Raw genomic sequence first — 20,063 nt, 5'->3', positions numbered from 1 at the left:
ACAAACCAGCACCTGCGAGATAGCTGAGCAAGATGTGACACTAGAGTGTTGTGGCGCGGCTCAATTTCGAATCCCCAGTAGGGGAAAGAAAAAAGCAAAAGTTCCCCTCCCTGTCATCCAACCGGGTGGCAAAAAATAACGGAACGACGAAGGATTTTCAAATTAGGAGAACAACGTACCCTTTAATTTCCACTCTGGTTATTAGAGAAAAGAGATGGAGCTACAAGAAAATAACAGTTCTCCCTAATGCAGATCAAATTGTGCACCACTGCTATGTGTGCATCAGAACTGGGCACACGAGGCATTTACCGGTTCCAAGCAGGGTTTTTGGAATGTTAAGGCTTGGACACGCATATAGGGCAATGCCTGAAGCACCAGCCCAACATTATAGTGTTGGTGAGTTTTTTTGGTGAACGTGGGCCAGTTTGATGAGATAGCCAGTAGGTTTTAGGCGTTCTTTAAAAAACATAATTTGCAGCTAAGTTTACCCAACAACTCCCCCTTGGTTACAGCTCAAAAAGTCTTGTCATAAAAGGAACAAATTGCCATTTGTGACTCTGGGCAAATACTTCAATGTAGCCTGAGCGAATTGGATGCCCTTCCCCCACCCTGGGAATGCTGAAGCATTCCATGTGATAATGGTAACTGCTTGTCTACTGATTATATGAACGCAACCTCCAAAAATCAACCCATCTGAATGGGAGGTGGACACTCGACCCTCCCTGACCTGAGATGCCAAAAAAAAGATGGGTCATTTTACTAGCAAAAAAACCAAAAGGGGGGAACTCCGGGATGCACCTGTTTCAAAATGAACATGCAGTCCTAACCCCTTCCCGGAAAATAATTATACTCCAAACAAACCGAGACATGGTTCACACCCAGCTCTGTCACGAGCTTTGACACTCTCCTCCCTGATGTCTACAAGATCATCTACGTGCCTAGATCCAACCGTCCTGGTGGGGCTGTAGCCTTGATCTTCCCAGAGTGGATTCCTGCCTCTGTGATTCATATGCAGGCCTACTCCTCCTTTGAATGATTTGTCTGTAGGTTTTCTCTCTCTCCTGGCCACTCTCTCACAATTGCTACTATTGGCCCTCTGGTCAGACTACCTCTTTCCTCTCTGAGTGGGCTGACCTCTCCTCCTCCCACCTGACCTTGACCACTCAACTCCTCCTCAGTGGAGACCTCCACATCCACCTGGATGCTTCCTGTCCCTCCTCAGGACTCTTTCGTGACCTCTGCGACTCTCTCTCTCTCTTTGTATTCTTCCCTCTGGCCCGACTCACTCTACAGGGCACACTCTTGCTTCTCTCATCTCCTCTGACCTCCCCCGCTCCAACCCTCTCACCACTCCTCTCTCCTGGAATGATCACTTTCTCCTTTCCTCCCATCTCTCTCTCCCTACCCAGCAAGCCAAGCCAGCTCCAGCACTGCCACCTACCTTCTCGGTCATCTGGCCCATGAAGCTTGTGTCAGTTGAGGCTTTCATTGACACTTTCTCTCCCCCTCCTCCACCTCTGGCTGACTCTCATCCTGACACCGCCCTTTCCAAGCTCCACTCTGCTATCTCTGATACTCTCGATGTTCTTACCCCTGTCATGAGTATCCGCCTGAAGCCCAAAGCCCAAAGCCAAGTGCTATTCCTGGTATGACTCTGATCTCGTCACCCTTAAACGCAAGTGTATGGTGGCTGAAAAGAAATGGCGGGCATCTTGTTCATCCTCTGACAAACTGGCTTGCCGCCTAATCCAAAGGCAATATCGACTCTCTGTCCTCACTAAGAAGAGAGCTCATATCCAAGCCAGCGTCTCTGCGGCATCTAACAACTCGGCTGAGCTGAATATGTAAGGAGCTGGCCAAACCTGCTGCAGTCTCTACTTTTCCTGTCCCTTCCCAAGCCCTTTGCTCGGCCCTGGCTTCTCATTTCATCTAAAAACCCATGAAGTCCTGTCCACCCTCTCTTCCTCTCCTCCTCTTCCCACCTCTCTCTCCTCTACCTATGACCCCCCTGCAGACGCTTCTCCTCCCTCTTTCTCTTCCTTGCCCCTGTTCTCCCCAATGATATTTCTAGACAAGTCCGATCTATGATAGTCTCTTCAAAACAGACTCTTCCCTGTTCGTCCAAAACCGTCAACAACCATATTGACCCTCGCTCCTGCCCTCTGTGACTTCTGCAACCACTCCTTTGCCACTGGAGCTTTCCCCTCCCATCTGAAGTACTCTCTTGTGCACCCTCTTCTCAAGAAACCCACAGCTAACCCCTCCTGCCCTGCTAACTATCACCTGATCTCTATCACTCCTTTGTTGGGCAAACTCTTGGAATAACTGGGCATCTCCCAGCTTAATGTTCACACTGATTCTGTTGGTAGTCTCCATGACCATCAGTCTGACTTCAGAGCAGCCAGAAGCATGGAAACTGCTCTCCTGAACACCCGTGAAGACCTGCTGTCCAACCTCAATTCTAATCTCCCCTCTCTCCTCATCCTACTCGATCTCTCTTCTACCTTTGACATGGTCAACCATGCCATCCTGCTCAACTGCCTCAGTGATTAACTGGGTATCAATGAACAGGCTCTGGCCTGGCTGACCTCCTTCCTCTCCAACCGACCCTCCCAGGTACAACTTGGGTCCTTTCTTTCCTCTATCTCACTCTCCATTTGTGGTGTTCCCCAGGGGTCGAACCTCTCCCCCTGGCTTTTCAACCAATATCTGGCACCCTTCACCCACCACATGGCTGCTCTCTGCTCCAACTTTCAGTGTTATGCGGATGACACTCAGCTCATTTTCAGGCTCCCCTCTGCCACTTCTTCTCCCTCCCCCATCTCTGATTGTCTGTCTGCAATCCAGAAGTGTTGTGCCACCAACAACCTCTGCCTTAATGCCAGTAAGACAGAGATCATCTTCATTGGCACTCCTGCACCTTCCTTTCCTGTCACTCTCTGGCTGACCTCCCTTGGCCCTCTCCCTGCTCCCACCTGTGTGGCTAAGTACCTTGGGGTCATCTTCGACTCCACACTTTCCTTTTCTACACACATCTCTGATGTCTCTAAGAAGTCAAACTCCAACTGCACCCCCTCAGAGGTATTCTTCCTTTCCTCTCTTTCCCTCAGAAGCTCACTGTTTCCATCGCTGTGGTTTCCTCTAGGCTTGACTACTGCAACAGCCTCTTTCTAAATCTGCCTGCTACTACTCTCCGCCCTTTGCAACTCATCCAGAATAGGTCTGCCAAACGTGTCCTTGGCCTCAAGCCCAGGGATTGTATCTCTCCAGCCCTGAAATCTCTTCATTGGCTCCCAGTGGCTGCAATGATTACGTTCAAGACCCTTTGCGTTGTCCACACGGCCATCTGGGGCCTGGGTCCACAATACCTTCAACTGTCCCTTCGGAAATACCTTCCTGCTCGAGCCCTTCGTTCCTCTACCTCCAACTTCCTCAGGGCCAGTCGCTTCTCCAAGCAACAAGTTGGTGGTAGATCTCTTTCTTCGGCTGGGGCCTCCCTTTGGAACAACCTTCCTTCCTCTCTAACACTTGAGGAGCACCACCTCTGGTTCCGGAAGCACCTCAAGACCTTCCTCTTTGCTTATACCTTATTTCTTCCTCTCCCCTACTGATCTGTCTCCTGCACTGGGCACCTGATTACCCTCTGAACTCGGGCCCAGATCACTGCCCACCCAGTTACATACCCGCACTGGCTCCTGGCAACCCTTGCACTTGGGTCTGTATCTGCAACCCTACAGCCCCCTTACCTGCACTTATCAACACCTTTAGTCTGCGCTTAATTCCTGCACTTGCCACCTGCTGGCTGCACTACCTTTTGTTGTTTTTGATCAAGTGTTCAGCACTTTCCACTCCTCCACTGCCCCTTGCACTTTCCCCCTTCCCTCTCCCCTGCACTTGCGCGTTCTCAGTGTCACTGGGCCTAGTAAGATCATTCGTATGTCCTCCCTTGTACCCCTCCCTTGCCTCGCCGCGCCCTGATACACATGTGTATGGGCGTAATATAAATAAAATATGTCATATCATTTCAAACAACAGGGTTAGGATGTCAAGGTATCTATAGAGTGTCAAGGGCACCTGGTGTGTACTCGATAAAGATTGTATCACACTTGATAAACATGAAAAAAATACAAAAATCCGTATGCCATTTTAAAGGCCAACAATGACTAAGGTGTATACAAACTAAAAACACAGAGATTAACATACACAATTATAAATAAAGTGCAATCATTCAAAAACAATGGGCAAGTTATGCAAAAACAGTGACTCGTATTTTCACAAGATAAATGCAGGCTATTCTATGTAGTTTGATACAGTCTGTGAATTTATATCAGATCTTGTGGAGTAATTACTCCTTGTAACGCCGATCAGTTTTATAAATGCCTTTGCATTGAGCAGAGGCCATCGCTAGGCATGTTTCTGTTCATTATCCAACAAATAGCGAACGTTCCTCGGGAGCTGTTTAAATGGGTCACTTATTAATCAGGGAAACCAATAAACCCTTTGGAGTGCTCTGGATACCATTTTGATGACGTATGTATGTTTTATTTATCCAAGAAGTGCGGGCTGGGCGGAGCTTCAATTGTTTCCTATGACAACTAGAATTAATATAATGTTTTATGTCCCTACATCGACATGAGGTTTTTGGAATAATTTTGTTTAGATTAAATTATTTAGGAAAAACGAATTGAATTGTATTTGTTTTATATTTGGGGTCCCCTCCCAAGCCCCCCTTTCTTATATTAAACCCTACCTCGACCCACTCCCAACTCTTGTAATCACTTCTCCCACTACCCCATATTTTTTGATGAGTTTTAAAAAAAAGTATGTTATTGAAAGAAATGATTTAAAATAAACTGTTGGGGATGAACCAACGTGATACAGAATATATACGCCCCTAGCACTTAAGGGGTTAATTTGTGATGTGCTCTTCTGTGAAACATAATCTAGTCACCTCTTACTTTTTGTCTTTTACAGCATTCTTGTGGACTACAGTCAAAAATTAATATTTAACAGCTACAATGATATAACTCGATTGAGGACTCGGCTTTTCCTATTTCTATCAGGCTGTTGTTCGGCAGAGGCAGCCCCGGAATGTTTCCTCAGTGAGGTAAGCAGATTCATGAAGTGAATGATACAAGAAGATGATTATTTAGAAGTTTACAGACCACTCATGAATGCATTACTGTGAGTCACTGACAAATATTAGAGCTAATAAGGTGGTATGCAAAATTCCTATAAAATCCAAGAAAATAAGAAGGACTCTTTTGGCTGATTATAAAGCAAAAGCATTTCAGAGCAGCCCCTAAGAGCAGCTCGGAATCAGGCTCATAGCCAGCAAGGCTTTCACATCTGTGGTCCGCAATGCCAGAACTTCATACAAGGAATACTTAAGGACCACAGCCTTAATAGGGGCTCGGCTGTAAATTAGCATTCAATCTGCCGATTTACTGGCAAAATTGTTTACAATTACTGCCACTCGGTCCCGTGGGTTTACCATGGGGTTACGAGTGGTATTAAAGCGATATAAGGTTCATATGACTCCATTGGGATTTTAGGCAAGCAGTAATTGTGCGTGATAAATCCCATGATTTTTTGCCTTAAAAGTGGCGGATTTAGCGCCAGCATCATGCTGGAGGTAATTCCTCCACTTCAAGGTAAAATTCAACGGTGTGGTAAAAACAGAGGTAATTCCGTTACTGCCCACAAAATGCCACCACTTTTTTGTTGCACCACCAAATTTGTAATGAGGCTCATATTTATTTGGTTTTGGTAGAACGCCTATACCTGCCTGCGTCAGAGTTGGGAACTAGGAAAACCAGCCGCTCACCTATCCTTTACCGAATGTGAGCAATGATCTGCCCCTGTCAAACTTAGGAATCTGGTGTAAGGCTATTGCTGCCAGGTATAAGAGTAGATTAGTGCAAGAACCTCTTGGGAGGTGTAGTTTTAATAGATTCAGGAGAGATGTGTGCCCGAGATTATCAGGTTTTCAGGTCCATATAAATGGACATCTAAATGTTCTAAATCACGTTCGGTTTCTTATTTATTTAATGTATGAATGAATCTGCAAAAGTGTACTTATACTCTTTGTAGTACATCACTGTACTGTGTGGTGTAGGGTAGGATGGAATGGTGATAGGGCCCGTACTAACTAGACATGAACTTTCTAAATGATTTCCCCTCACTGTTCCTTGTTTAGAAGCCCGTATAGTAGAATTGGCCCAATACTTCTGCTGCTTTTCATAAAGTGTACTACATTCCAGCATTCAGGGATTTAGGTCTGCACCTTTCCACTCTATGAATGTTGTTTTCATACCCAACCATCTACCGCTGCATTGTCTTTGCTACACCTTATGTGACTGAAGAAAGGCTTGTTTTGAGTAGGCCTGAACGGCCTTATTTGCCATTGAAGAGAGGTGTCTAATGTAAGACTAATCAGTGAAATCAGCTCTTATTTGTGATCTGTTTCATTCATTCACTCTTTAGCACATCACAGCTAGGACCTGTGGGTGTAGCCTTCATGTAGGGATCAATAACGTAATCATTTGCAACCTCACCTAAAATTGGAACATGACCAAAGAGATGTAATGCCCTGAGTTGAGGAACTGCCCACTCACTTCACTGAATGGATAAGTGTGTGTATGCAATTCGACAACAAGTATGGATAAAGACATGCCAACAAGGTTTCCCATGTTATGTAAACTTCTTGTTTTGATAGATATCCTTTTTTAAAATAGCAATATATTCTGTTTTTCTCCGGCTGCTTATGCTATAATAATATGTATTACTTATTTATTATTACATAATGTAATCGTCCTGCATGCATTGACCTTAGAAAGATGAAGGGCTGAGTTGGCGCTGATCAGATTCATCCCTGAGACTGCAGGTTGCGCAAATGCCGGCGGCGAGGGCTTAAAGGGATGGTCTAGTAAAAATGTTCATTTAAAAAATAGATAGGCAACATAAAAAAAAAATACTAGCATTCTCTTTTTTAAAACTTCCTATGTAAAATTTTGAGCTATTCAAGCTCAAAATTCCCAAAAGCAAGCACATGGGCGCATCCATTTTGTGAAATGGAGGCCCTCCTGTGCTGGCTTTTGCTTTTGCGGCACTAATGAAGGAAAAGCCAGCCAGCTGTAGTAAACAAAAGCTACCGCTGGGTGGCTTTCCCTTCATTAGTGCTGTAGGCGGAGGACGGGGATCGGAGACCAGAGCAGGAAAGCTGCAGCTGAATCTCGGTAAGTGCTATTTATTTTTTTTAAAAAAATAAGCACTAGCTATGGTTTTTTTTCTAAGTTTTCCGGGCTGGAGGAGCCCGGAAAACTTAGAAATAAAACCGCAGCTTTAAAAACGTTGTATTTATGTTTGCGGTCGCTTTTGAAGCGACCACAAACATAAATACAACGTTATTGTGTTGGAAAACGATGCGGTTTTTCTTTTCAAGTTTCTCTGGCTGCTCCGGCTCGGAGGAGCCTGAGAAACTCGGAAAGAAAAACCGCAGCGTTTTCCAACACAACCGCGTTGTTTAGGCCTGAATCTGCTTTCCCATTTGGGGCACTCTGGGTTCCCCACGGGGAGCCCGAGAGCCCCAAATGGGAAAGCAGATTCAGGCAGAAACAACGCGGCATTGCGGAAAACAACCGCGTTGTTTCTGCCTGAATCTGCTTTCCCATTTGGGGCTCTCGGGCTCCCCACGGGAGCATACATAAATACAATGTTTTTAAAGCTGCGGTTTTATTTCTAAGTTTTCCGGGCTCCTCCAGCCCGGAAAACTTAGGAAAAAAAACGCAGCTAGTGCTTATTTAAAAAAAATAAATAAATAGCACTTACCGAGATTCAGCTGCAGCTTTCCTGCTCTGGTCTCCGGCCCCCGTCCTCCCCGTACAGCACTAATGAAGGGAAAGACACCCAGCGGTAGCTTATGTTTACTACAGCTGGCTGGCTTTTCCTTCATTAGTGCCGCAAAAGCAAAAGCCAGCACAGGAGGGCCTCCATTTCACAAAATGGATGCGCCCATGTGCTTGCTTTTGCGAATTTTGAGCTTGAATAGCTCAAAATTTTACATAGGAAGTTTTAAAAAAGAGAATGCTAGTATGTTTTTTTATGTTGCCTATCTATTTTTTAAATAAACATTTTTACTAGACCATGCCTTTAACTCTCTGAGCTATTTTGCTGGTTTCAATGGTGCACCAATATAAGAATGAAGAAGAATACACTAAATACAGCTGTTACCATAAAGTACACATTCTGGTCTGTCCTTTTCTTCCCTATCCTTTTAGATGTGCCTTTCTTTTTTTATTATTGATATTGATATTTTATTTCTATTGTGCTCGTTCACAAGGGTTTCAGAACGCGACAAGGCAAGGGAGGGGAACAGGGGAGAACAAAACAGAGATCTTACTAGGTCCAGTGACATTGAGAACGCGCATGTGGATGGTAGAGGGGGAAGGTAAAGTGCATGGAAGGGGGGAGAAGTGGAAAGTGCGAAGCAGAGGAGAAACAGATAAATAACAATAAATAAATAATAAAGGCAACAAACAGTTTTAGTGCAGCCAGCAATTTGCAAGTGCTAGGTTTAAGGCAGCAGACAGGGTAGGTCTGATAAGTGCAGGAAGAAAAAAGGGGGCGGCTGTATGGGTACAGATACAGACCCCAGGACAAGAGGTGGCCCGGAGGCAGTGCGGGAGGGTGGCAAGGTGAGCAGGTACCTGGGCCCGGAGGACAGAGGGTGGCCAGGTGCATGGTGCCATGAGAGAACAGATCAGCAGGGGACAGGGGGAGCAAAGGCAGAAGAAAAGAGGAAGGTCTTGAGGTGCTTCCAGAACCGGAGATGGTTCTCCTCAAGATTTAGATGGCAGGGAGGCTGTTCCAGAGGGAAGCCTCAGCCGAAGACAGAGATCTACCCCCAGCTCGTTTCTTTGAAAAACGACTGACCCTGAGGGAGTTGATATGATATGATATGGCATTTGTATCGCGCCTATACACAGGTGTTTCAAGGCGCGACGAGGCAGGGAGGGGAGGAAACAAGGGGAGACAGACAGCGATCCTACTAGGCCAGGTGTCATTCAGATCGCGCAAGTGCAGGGGTGGGGGAGGGGGAAAAGTGCAAGGGGAAGGGGAGGGGGGGAAGTGCAGTACAAGGTAAGTGGCGTAAAGTAATAAATAAATAGGGCCAGCTGGTGGCAAGTGCAAGGTAAGTGCAGAACAAGTGCTGGAAAAGGGGGGGGGCTGTAGGGATACAGAGACAGTCCCGCAGTGCAGAGGGGTTCCAGGGCATCAGTGCAAGTGGAGAGTGGCTGGGCCCAGGACCGAGGCCGTTAAGAGTGGTCCAGTTGCAGAATCAGTGCAGTTTCAGTGAAGAATATTAGCTGTTCAGCAGGGGAGAGGGAGAGAGAAAGCAGAGGCAAAGAGGAAGGTTTTGAGGTGCTTCCGGAACCGGAGATGGTTCTCCTCAAGTTTCAGGGAGGCAGGAAGGCTGTTCCAGAGGGAGGCCCCTGCCGCGGAGAGAGATCTACCCCCAGCTCGTTGCTTCGAGAAGCGGCTGACCCTGAGGGAGTTGGAGGCGGATGAGCGAAGGGCTCGGGAAGGAAGATATTTGGGAAGAGAGAGTTGAAGGTATTTAGGGCCAAGTCCCCAGAAGGCCTTGTGGACAATGCAGAGGGTTTTGAACTTTATCCTCGCAGCCACTGGGAGCCAGTGTAGAGATTTCAGTCCTGGAGAGATACGGTCCCTGGGCTTGAGGCCAAAGACAAGTCTCGCAGTTCTGTTCTGTATGAGTTGCAGAGGGCGGAGAGTGGAGGCAGGCAGATTAAGGTAGAGGCTGTTACAGTAATCCAGCTTCGAGAGAACCAGGGCTCGGGAGACAGTGAGCTTCTGGGGGAAGGAGAGGAAGGGAAGAATACCTCTGAGGAGGTGCAGCTGGTAGTGTGACTTCTTAGCGACGTCAGAAATATGAGGAGAGAAGGAGAGTGTGGAGTCGAAGATGACCCCAAGGTTTTTTGCATTGCAGGTAGGAGCAGGGAGGGGGCCAAGGGAGGCAGGCCAGAGAGCTGCAGGGAAGGAGGGAGTGGGTGTACCGATGAGTAGAATCTTTGGAGGTAGAGGAGCGAAGAGCTCGAGAGGGGAGGTATTTGCAGAGCGATAGCTGAAGGAATTTTGGACCCAGGCCCCAGAAAGCCTTGTGGACAATGCAGAGGGTTTTGAATTTAATCCTTGCATCCACTGGGAGCCAATGGAGAGATTTCAGAGCTGGAGAGATACGATCCCAGGGATTGAGGCCAAGGACAAGTCTCGCAGTCCTGTTCTGGATTAGTTGCAGAGGGCGGAGAGTAGAGGCAGATAGATTTAGAAAGAGGCTGTTACAATAGTCCAAGCTAGAGAGAACCAGAGCTTGGGATACCATGAGCTTCTGGGGGAAGGAGAGGAAAGGCAGAGTACCTCTGAGGAGGTGCAGTCGGAAATTTGACTTTTTAGAGACCTCAGAGATGTGGGCGGAGAAGGAAAGGGTGGAGTCAAAGATGACCCTGAGGTTCTTAGCCTCGCAGGTGGGGGTAGGAGGAGGGCCAAGGGAGGCCAGCCAGAGAGTGAGAGGAAAGGATGGTGAAGGTGTGCCGATGAGGAGTATTACCAACTTTTAGTTTATTTGTAATAGTTATTAATAGCCTTCCTTTTTAATACTCTACTGATGCATGTCTGCTCACCTATGGAAACAGGACAGCGTTGGTACACTCTTTTCGACTCAGCTCGTGCATATCTTCCTTGCTTTTTTAAGTTGCTCCTTCACCCTGTGGAGGTCAGCTTACATATAACAAAGAAAGCTGTTTGGACACCGGCTTAAGTGGAATCCATGACACCATTTGCAGCTCATTCCTGAAGATCACATGAAGACAGAACATGTGTACAGCATTGTTCATGTCATTGTAATATTTGACCGCACTGGGTGACCATGGTGTTTTTGCATGATCACTCTTTACGTGCTTTAGATGTTTCATTAAATTCATAGGACGCTCACCAGCAAGGATGATATATATTCCAGAATAAATGTTATGCATATTTAAAAGTCCTCCAATCCTGCTACTGTTTCTGCAAATGGCAAACATCCATAACACGACAGTCATGAAGTACATTTATTAGTAATGTGTCTCATGGATAAAGTGATTATGAGCTTGGAACAATTATTTTAAGTCTGGTATTCAGAAAAGTGCCAAAGTCTCCACTGTATATTATTGTGGACATAACAATGAAGATTGTCTGAGATGATCTCATAAAATCTTGGTTCTAGGATATCTAGGAATGCATCTGGCATATCTTGCTGCCCTCCAGCAAACCTCCCTAATTGATGCAGGTGTTATTACTGTTAAAAATGTTAGCCGTAACACTGGGATCAATCCAAATTCCTTCTTTGGGGACATTTGATGTAAACCTTGAGGATTTGATATCTCCTCGCCAAATCCGCGATAATGATCTGCCTCATTAATGAGCGAATAACGTTTTCTTGCAATGTTAGTGTTTAAACCTACATTGTAAAAGAAAGCAAACTCTCTACCTTTTAATTAGACTTATTATTTGTCCCACATTCCTCATTATTCCCTTGCCACTTCCATGTGTAAATTCAAGTGTCTGAAGCCCCACCAGAGTCAGGCCTCAATGACAGATTTCCATTCCCAGTGCCTTTACTTTTTTTGAGACAGTAACATCCGGCGGTGTCTGTTGTGTCCCTCATATTTAATACGTTATTTTATTGTTGTCACCTTTGGCATAACCCGTTAAACCATAGTATAATTTATTGTCCTTCCATCAGCTACAGTGCCTCAAATTTAGTGTTCAAATAGTTTATCGATTTTGAAATGAACCCATGCAGTAGTATGGCATTACATAGGCTGCTCAGCAACAGCTGCCAGCTGTGATTCCACCGTCCCTATTATCTATGTATGGCTGCCGCAGGGAGTGGCTCTGTACTCAGTGACTCTTCGTAGTGTGGGATTTATTGGATGGGGAAGTGATATTCCTTGTGGGGGCGCATTATCAAGTGGAACCAGTCGACCTGTGCTTCAAAGCCAATTTAGCAAGTAGATTTTTAAAGGAATGTAAGAAAATGAACACTGTAATATAATGTTATTATTATTATTATTTATTTGTTTTGATTCATATAAGAACCTTTACAAAATGACAGTATCATAAATGAAGTTAGATATATATCTAAAACATAACAGGTCATAATTCCTAAAAACACAGTTCTTAGAACAGTGGGGACTTAAAACTGTATAGTCTAGTGCCATATTATGTAAAACAGTGAGTCGTAGAACGTAAAACATGGGACATCAAACAGACAAACAAACATACATGGCCTAGAGTACAGCGTGGCCTATGCCTTGATATGCCATAACATAACGTAAAGCAAGATTGTAGAGCAAGATTGTAGCGATTGTGCAGTACACCCATAGCATATCATGACATATCCCAAAGCTTCTCAAGGTTGTTTAATACACATCTCATCGTCCGCTGAATTCATCGGAGATCAACCAAGCTTACATTATTGCTCATATATTAAAGATTAATACACCTTTGTTTCACTTATTCCAAACTCCTGCGCTATGCAGTTTTGGGAGTTAAACTTGGCGCATACCACTCCCCAAACTTGAAACAACGCTATGTAAACCCTCTCCAGGTGAGTATTCAAGCAGAAACTCCAGAAAGCATTAGACTTTATGACGTCATATCTCCCCACAAACTGACCCAGTGCAGTTATATCAGTAAATCCCAGTGATGGACACAAAGACAGTATGTGCTTGGGGGACTCTAATTTGCCCCGTAGCTTACAAATCCTGCATATTCTCAGTTCCGCCGGAATCATAGCAATAGCACCTCGTAGTGCTAGTACCGGCAGTTGCTTAATCTGAAGCCACAGTATAAAACTGCGAATTGCCGGACTCGGGCACCTCAGCAGGTAAATCTGGGTTTTCAGGTATCTGTGTACGGTGTTAATTGTGTATTTATAGTTATGCAGTGTATGAAGATATGTATAATTATTTATCCAATCCCAATGCTCTATCTTATTTCTGAATATTCCCTTCAAAATGTCAGGTTTATTGCCGTGGTTAAAATCTGGATACCACTCGATGCAAGGACGCTGTCTTCATTGAGCCTTGTAGAAGCGTCGCCTCTTGCCTGAATGTTGTTTGCCATATCGTACATCAAGCTCATGAACTTCAACACAGGCCATTTAGGAGTACACCTAAGCTTGATGTAAAGAGCATCTCTCCGAATCAAGGCCTGGCTTTTCAATGACACAAGGCTCAGTTCTAAACGAAGATAGGCCATGGTGAAAGACGAGAAAATATATAGGCGTGTCAGAGAACTGGCACTGGAGAATTGCTTACCCCTCACTACTCTAACCTCAGAGATGGGTTGGAAAACTTATGGTCACACATATATACATTTACATAACAGCATTGATCTGTGCAAACAGCAACTATAGGCAGCCACACGCGTAAGCGTACATGAGAGTAATTTTAATTGGGGGTGTAAAACATATTAAAAAACAACAGACTAGTACATCAACAAGGAAAAGCGGACACAAAATGAAGTTGCAGTATTTGTGTCAGGGAAAATAAGGCAAGGCTACAGGTAACAAAAAGCCAAAAAGAGAACAGACAAAAAAGGTGAGGCAACTTAATACACCTTCTAATCCTGATACACAGATTATACAAAATGGCTAAAATTAGACATTTGTTGAGATATAAAGTGTCGACATGTTTCGGCCAGTAATCAGATGGGACAGTTTCTCAAGTGTCCATACAGAAGAAAAATGTAGTGGCCATCTTCAGGACAGGACATTTCTTCAAGATGAGCCTTATGAGCAATTTAATATTGGCGTCAGAGATCTAAAAAGATGTACATATATATACAATTAATCACGAGACATCAATACATTGGCTTACATGATAGGGCTACAATGTCATTAAAAACATAACCTCAGATGTATAAACAAAACTCATATAGGCTGTCTATTTTTCTCATATTGCAAAACACATTCAAATATACCATCAAGTTTTGTCCTGCAGACAAGCTAGTTTCGGATACATGCTTAACACAGAACACAGTTAACATAACATCATGTGACACATAAGATAAATCCAACCCTTACCAGTAACTACTGGATCGAGTGTGATCAAACCAAAGAGAAGGACAAAGCCGTCAATGACTCCTTCGAGGACAGAATTCTCGCACCTAATGACTGATTAATAGTCATCCAGATCACTCATGGCACAATCTACATAAATAGACAAAGGGTGGCCAGTAATTACATGTTGGTCCTTTTACACATTAGTCTTTCCTTTTGTCATGTTATTACTACCAAGGGCAGTGGTAGAGAAATTAGCCCGCGGAAAACGGGACACAAAACGGCTTTATTCATACAAAAAAGTAGCTTACTTCCAAATGTCGCCAGTTAGGTCATATAGGAGACTGGAAGGAAACTGTAGTGAACATCATTTAGGCATCCAGTGTGAGACTCAGAGTGATGTCGTGGCATCAGATTCAGGGAGTGTCCTAAGTCAAAAAAAGGAAAAGAGGGAAACCACGGCAGTTTAATCTGAGGGTCCTTTCAGAGGAGAACAACCTTTAAGGAGGGCATTATCGATGTATACCTTTTTAAAGTCTAGCACGAAAAACGGCATCAATACCGATTCGTGGTGGAAAAATGCGGCACGAAACTCATACCGGCGTTCGAAAACGGGTGAATTTTAGCCCGTGTAATCGAGAGCTTGCTGTACAATTACTATGCAGTCAATCTGCAAAACACAGAACACAAAGAACTAATCAGAAACACAGTGTTAGCAAAGTCGGGCTTGTCACTGTGAGCAGGGTAGAGTTCAGGGGCTTACCTCGGACTGCTCGATATGGAACCGAATGATCCTCTCGTCAAGACCGCGATGCAGCAACTGGTGAAGTGGCCTACTACCGGTGAGAGATTCCACAAGGTAGCTTGTGATGTTGATGGACATATGGCTGGATAGGTATGAACCAAGAAATCTTTCACATTTTTTTGGCGTTTGAAAGCAAACCTAGGTTGTGCGGGGAAAAAATCTTCCGTGGCCAAAATATGCCCCTCCTCCCTTTGTTTGGTCATACTTTGGCCTTGTGACTTTTTTGTTATGTCACCTCTGGGCACCCATAAATTATTATTTTTGTCAAACACAGACATCGGTTGACTTTTCATTCTTTTGATCTTTGCCCATATAAGCTGCCTTCATCGTTGTGTGCATCCCAGGTTGGCCCCTCCACACCATTGTGGGCCCCCTGATTAATAGTTCTCTTAAACACCGTCATTCTCTGACGTGTGTACTAAGACCTTGCTTTCTGCGAGGTATCAGATACACTGTACCTTTAAATACAGGAGTCTCCGTCCGCCGTTGCGCCGACGTTGAGACGTATTTAAATTCGTCCTCTTGACGACCGCTCCTACCAGTTGCTGCACCGCGGTCTTGATGAGAGGATTGTTCGGTTCCATATCGAGCAGTCCGAGGTAAGCCCCTGAACTCTACCCTGCTCACAGTGACAAGCCCGACTTTGCTAACACTGTGTTTCTGATTAGCTCTTTGTGTTCTGTGTTTTACAGATTGACTGCATAGTAATTGTACAGCAAGCTCTCGATTACACGGGCTAAAATTCACCCGTTTTCTAACGCTGGTATGAGTTTCATGCCGCATTTTTCCACCACGAATCGGTATTGATGCCGTTTTTCGTGCTAGACTTTAAAAAGGTATACATAGATAATGCCCTCCTTAAAGGTTGTTCTCCTCTGAAAGGACCCTGAGATTAAACCACCGCGGTTTCCCTCTTTTCCTTTTTTTGACTTAGGACACTCCCTGAATCTGATGCCACGACATCACTCTGAGTCTCACACTGGATGCCTAAATGATGTTCACTACAGTTTCCTTCCAGTCTCTTGTATGACCTAACTGGCGACATTTGGAAGTAAGCTACTTTTTTGTATGAATAAAGCTGTTTTTTGTCCCGTTTTCCGTGGGCTAATTTCTCTAGCACTGCCCTTGGTAGTAATAACATGACAAATGGAAAGACTAATGTGTAAAAGGACCAACATGTAATTACTGCCCACCCTTTGTCTATTTATGTAGATTGTGCCATGAGTCATCTGGATGACTATTAATCAGTCATTAGGCGCGACAATTCTGTCCATGAAGGAGTCATTGACGGCTTTGTCCTTCTCTTTGGTTTGATCACACTCGATCCAGTAGTTACTGGTAAGGGTTGGATTTATCTTATGTGTCACATGATGTTATGTTAACTCTGTTCTGTGTTAAGCATGTATCCGAAACTAGCTTGTCTGCAGGACAAAACTTGATGGTATATTTGAATGTGTTTTGCAATATGAGAAAAATAGACAGCCTACATGAGTTTTGTTTATACATCTGAGGTTATGTATTTAAAGACATTGTAGCCCTATCATGTAAGCCAATGTTTTGATGTCTCGTGATTAATTGTATATATATGTACATCTTTTTAGATCTTTGACGCCAATATTAAATTGCTCATAAGGCTCATCTTGAAGAAATGTCCTGTCCTGAAGATGGCCACTACATTTTTCATCTGTATGGACACTTGAGAAACTGTCCCATCTGATTACTGGCCGAAACATGTCGACACTTTATATCTCATCAAATGTCTAATTTTAGCCATTTTGTATAATCTGTGTATCAGGATTAGAAGGTGTATTAAATTGCCTCACCTTTTTTGTCTGTTCTCTTTTTGGCTTTTTGTTACCTGTAGCCTTGCCTTATTTTCCCTGACACAAATACTGCAACTTCATTTTGTGTCCGCTTTTACTTGTTGATGTACTAGTCTGTTGTTTTTTAATGTTTTACACCCCCAATTAAAATTACTCTCATGTACGCTTACGCGTGTGGCTGCCTATAGTTGCTGTTTGCACAGATCAATGCTGTTATGTAAATGTATATATGTGTGACCATAAGTTTTCCAACCCATCTCTGAGGTTAGAGTAGTGAGAGGGGTAAGCAATTCTCCAGTGCCAGTTCTCTGACACGCCTATATATTTTCTCGTTATTTATCCCAATTTTGAGAATTGCTCCCCCGCCAACAGAAAATGTTGGGATTTGGCCTACTTTATTAGTACATGGTGAAAGACCACAGAAATATCGAGGCTTAGTACCACAAAATGAAATGCACCAATCACGGGCTGAAAAGATACAAGTATCTTTTATTTCTGTACAGTCAAAGCAAAACAGATAGCTATCTGGCTCCCAACACCTCACAGTGTATACCAGCAGACACAGTGAGGAGTGAGAGTGCCGGACATCTAAACACAGACATATTTATACTATTTCTACAATATTGTCCAGCCCCTCTCCAAAGTAATCATTCACTGGCTAGAGTTCATGCTTAGTTCACAAGACAGATGTTACAATATTATACAAGGGATAAAACAAGTTTGCATGTCCATGAAGTTACAATGAGATTATTGGTTTCCTAATCCACGGTAAGCCTTGTCCCAAGAATTGCTACAATGTAATTCAGCCAGACCACACAGACTTCGTTTTATTTCCATTGTCCCTTTGTGTATTCGAGGATGAGGCTTGTGAGCGAAGACAAGACTTGAATGGCAGTTCATTCGAGTTACAAGGTTTCTTTACATTGGTCAAACAGTCTGCTCTTCGTCAGCCTAAACATTAACAGAACTCAAGGGTCATTCAGCTTGGCTGCAAATTGAAAACACAGTCCACCATTTTAGAACATAGAAACAAGAGTTGAAATCAAAATGGCAGATGATTCTTAAAATGGCGGCGACATCGATCAAATAACGGAACATTTCAGATGCAGTTTTCTGTGTAACGCGAAACGGCTTAGGCCAATATTCGTAATAAGGCAGTAATATGCGAATACAGTTTAACAATGGGTGTGGAGGGGGGCAGGCACAAACGTTTTCTCCAAAAGGAGCCTTCCACCACATTTAACCAGGTCAGGTCAGTCAGGGCTAGGGTTTCCAGCCCATACAGTGTAGAAGGAACAAAGCTCTGCTTAAATAGTTTGATTATTCCTTCAACTGAATACCCTGCAGATTGTTTGGCAAATGTATTTATGGCAAAGATAAGTTGGCGTGCTTTAGAAATAGCCCTGTGATCACCATCCGCCTGGAGCTCAATTCCCAAATAGGGATAGCTCGATACTTTGGGAATCAACTTCAATCTGAACCCTATTTATCCCACGTCCAGACACCACCATCATTTTAGTCTTGACCTTGTTAATTGCTAGAACGATCAATTTTGCGTATTCGGTGAGGTGCATACATTTGTTTCTGATCCCTCTCATGGTTCGATACAGCAAAATAAGGTCATCTGTATACAGTAAGCTGGTGACCAGTCTATAGGCCTTTTTAATGGGGCATCCCTCCACTGCCAGAAGGTGGGCTGGCAAGTCGGCTAGGTAGAGATTGATTAACAGGGTGGGCAGTCCACATCCTTGTCTGACCCCCCTGTTGATCTCCACAGACACATACAGGGTTATGTAATATAAGTGTACCTTGAATAGCATGTCTTCTACCATTATGATGGCCTCTTTTGGTGCTAGCCACTGCAAGAGAGGGTGTTGTCGGGCTCCCTTGGATTAGATGGGGGAGGGTGAGGCATGCATTAGAGCATTTTGATGAGTGGTGATTGTGAAGTTATAGTTGACTGTGTTCCATTGAAAGTCGAGGTCAGTCAGAGACTGTGGTTTTGTGTTGCTATAGAAGACCCAACTGTGATGCTAAATTGTGGGGAGGCAATGGGGTGGGATGATAGAACAGATAAGAGCAGTTAGTCTGTCATAGGTGCTATTTGAACAGTCAAGCTGCCCATCTGCTCTTGGGTGAAGATTAGTTGGCTGATTTATGTAGTGTCAGGTGGAAGTGAAAGCTTGAAGCTGTTGGTTAGCGGTAGGGGAGTCTAGGTATTCAAGTCCTACTTTGGGTTATGCATTCCTTTGAGCCATGTGTGGTACAGTGGTTCCCAGGTTCCTCCAACTGTCCTCATGGTTAGTCTCAATTGTTGTATTTCTTTTTCATTTGATACAGCTGTTCATTCTCGTGGAACCAGGTATTTGTGATTACCCTACCTTTTACTGGAATGTGTATCTGAACAGTTTTGGCATTGGTGAGGATGGTTGGGCATCTGGTTGTTGATGTGTGTCCTGCTGGTGAATCAAACAGTGCCTTGTTGCCTCATTTATTGAATAGTTGGAACCAGTATTTAGATGTTTATTTGTTCTTGCTTCCGTTGTCTGAGATATCAGTGGTGGGTGGGAAGGATATCTGCTTCATGTCAGTGTCACACGGTTCATATCAGAGTGAGGGTTCGTATCCCAAACATGAGTTGATGCGTATTGACCACAGAATAAGCAGTACAAAAAAGGGGTTTGTGCTTGTTTGTTGGTATCTAAGGTATTGAAGTTTCTTCATGTATTGAGGAGGCTTGTCTATTCAGTATAAAGGGATGATTGGAAGGTTGTGTGCTTGTATTCTTTCGTGCCGGCTTCTTGTGGGGTTGCTGACATGGTATTCTTGAATTAAGGCTTGCAGAAGAGCCATGTTTTCAACAGTTTCCAAAAGGTCAAGTGATCTTCCTGTACGCACAGTTATCACGGCATGGTTTCGAGAGGTTGGTGACCATCATGACAAAAGTGGTCGCTCCAGCCTTTTGTTCTTTGCCTGATTGTAGTGTTGCCTGTGACATGAGGCATCAATTCTTTAATGAAAGCCTCTCGGCCTCTGCTGTGGACTGCTCAGTGGGCTATGGAGAGAGTTTTGAACTGAATCTTGTGTTTGATAGAAAGCCAGTGCAGGATTAGGAGAGCCAGGGTATTATGTTCCCACTTTTTCAGTCTAAACAGTAGCCCTCTTTAGCAGTTGATGCTTGCTGGCAGCAGTTTAGGAGATCATGAGGGAGGCCTGCGTAGAGGCTATTGGTGTAGTCCATTTCAGGAGAGCACTAGCACAGGCAGAGATTAAAGTTGATTGAACCTAAACCAGAGAGTGAAGGCCCGCTCAC

The 20,063-nt window shown here is 44.2% G+C and overlaps 1 protein-coding gene across 1 annotated transcript in view; it reads left to right on the top strand.

The window, feature by feature from the left end:
• Positions 1-4,984: 4,984 nt before the first annotated feature.
• Positions 4,985-20,063, top strand: part of LOC138515508 (albumin 2-like) — a 267,416-nt gene continuing 252,337 nt past the window's right edge. The window contains exon 1 of the mRNA XM_069630315.1: positions 4,985-5,107. The gene's annotated coding sequence lies outside the window, so the exon portion shown is untranslated. The remainder of the gene's footprint in view (positions 5,108-20,063) is intronic.

The sequence above is a fragment of the Ambystoma mexicanum genome, chromosome 6q (assembly GCF_040938575.1).
Source record: "Ambystoma mexicanum isolate Mex_15411 chromosome 6q, UKY_AmexF1_1, whole genome shotgun sequence".
Taxonomy (NCBI): Eukaryota; Metazoa; Chordata; class Amphibia; order Caudata; family Ambystomatidae; genus Ambystoma; species Ambystoma mexicanum.
The sequence above is the reverse complement of the archived record's forward strand: the minus strand, read 5'-3'. Positions and strand labels throughout refer to the sequence as shown.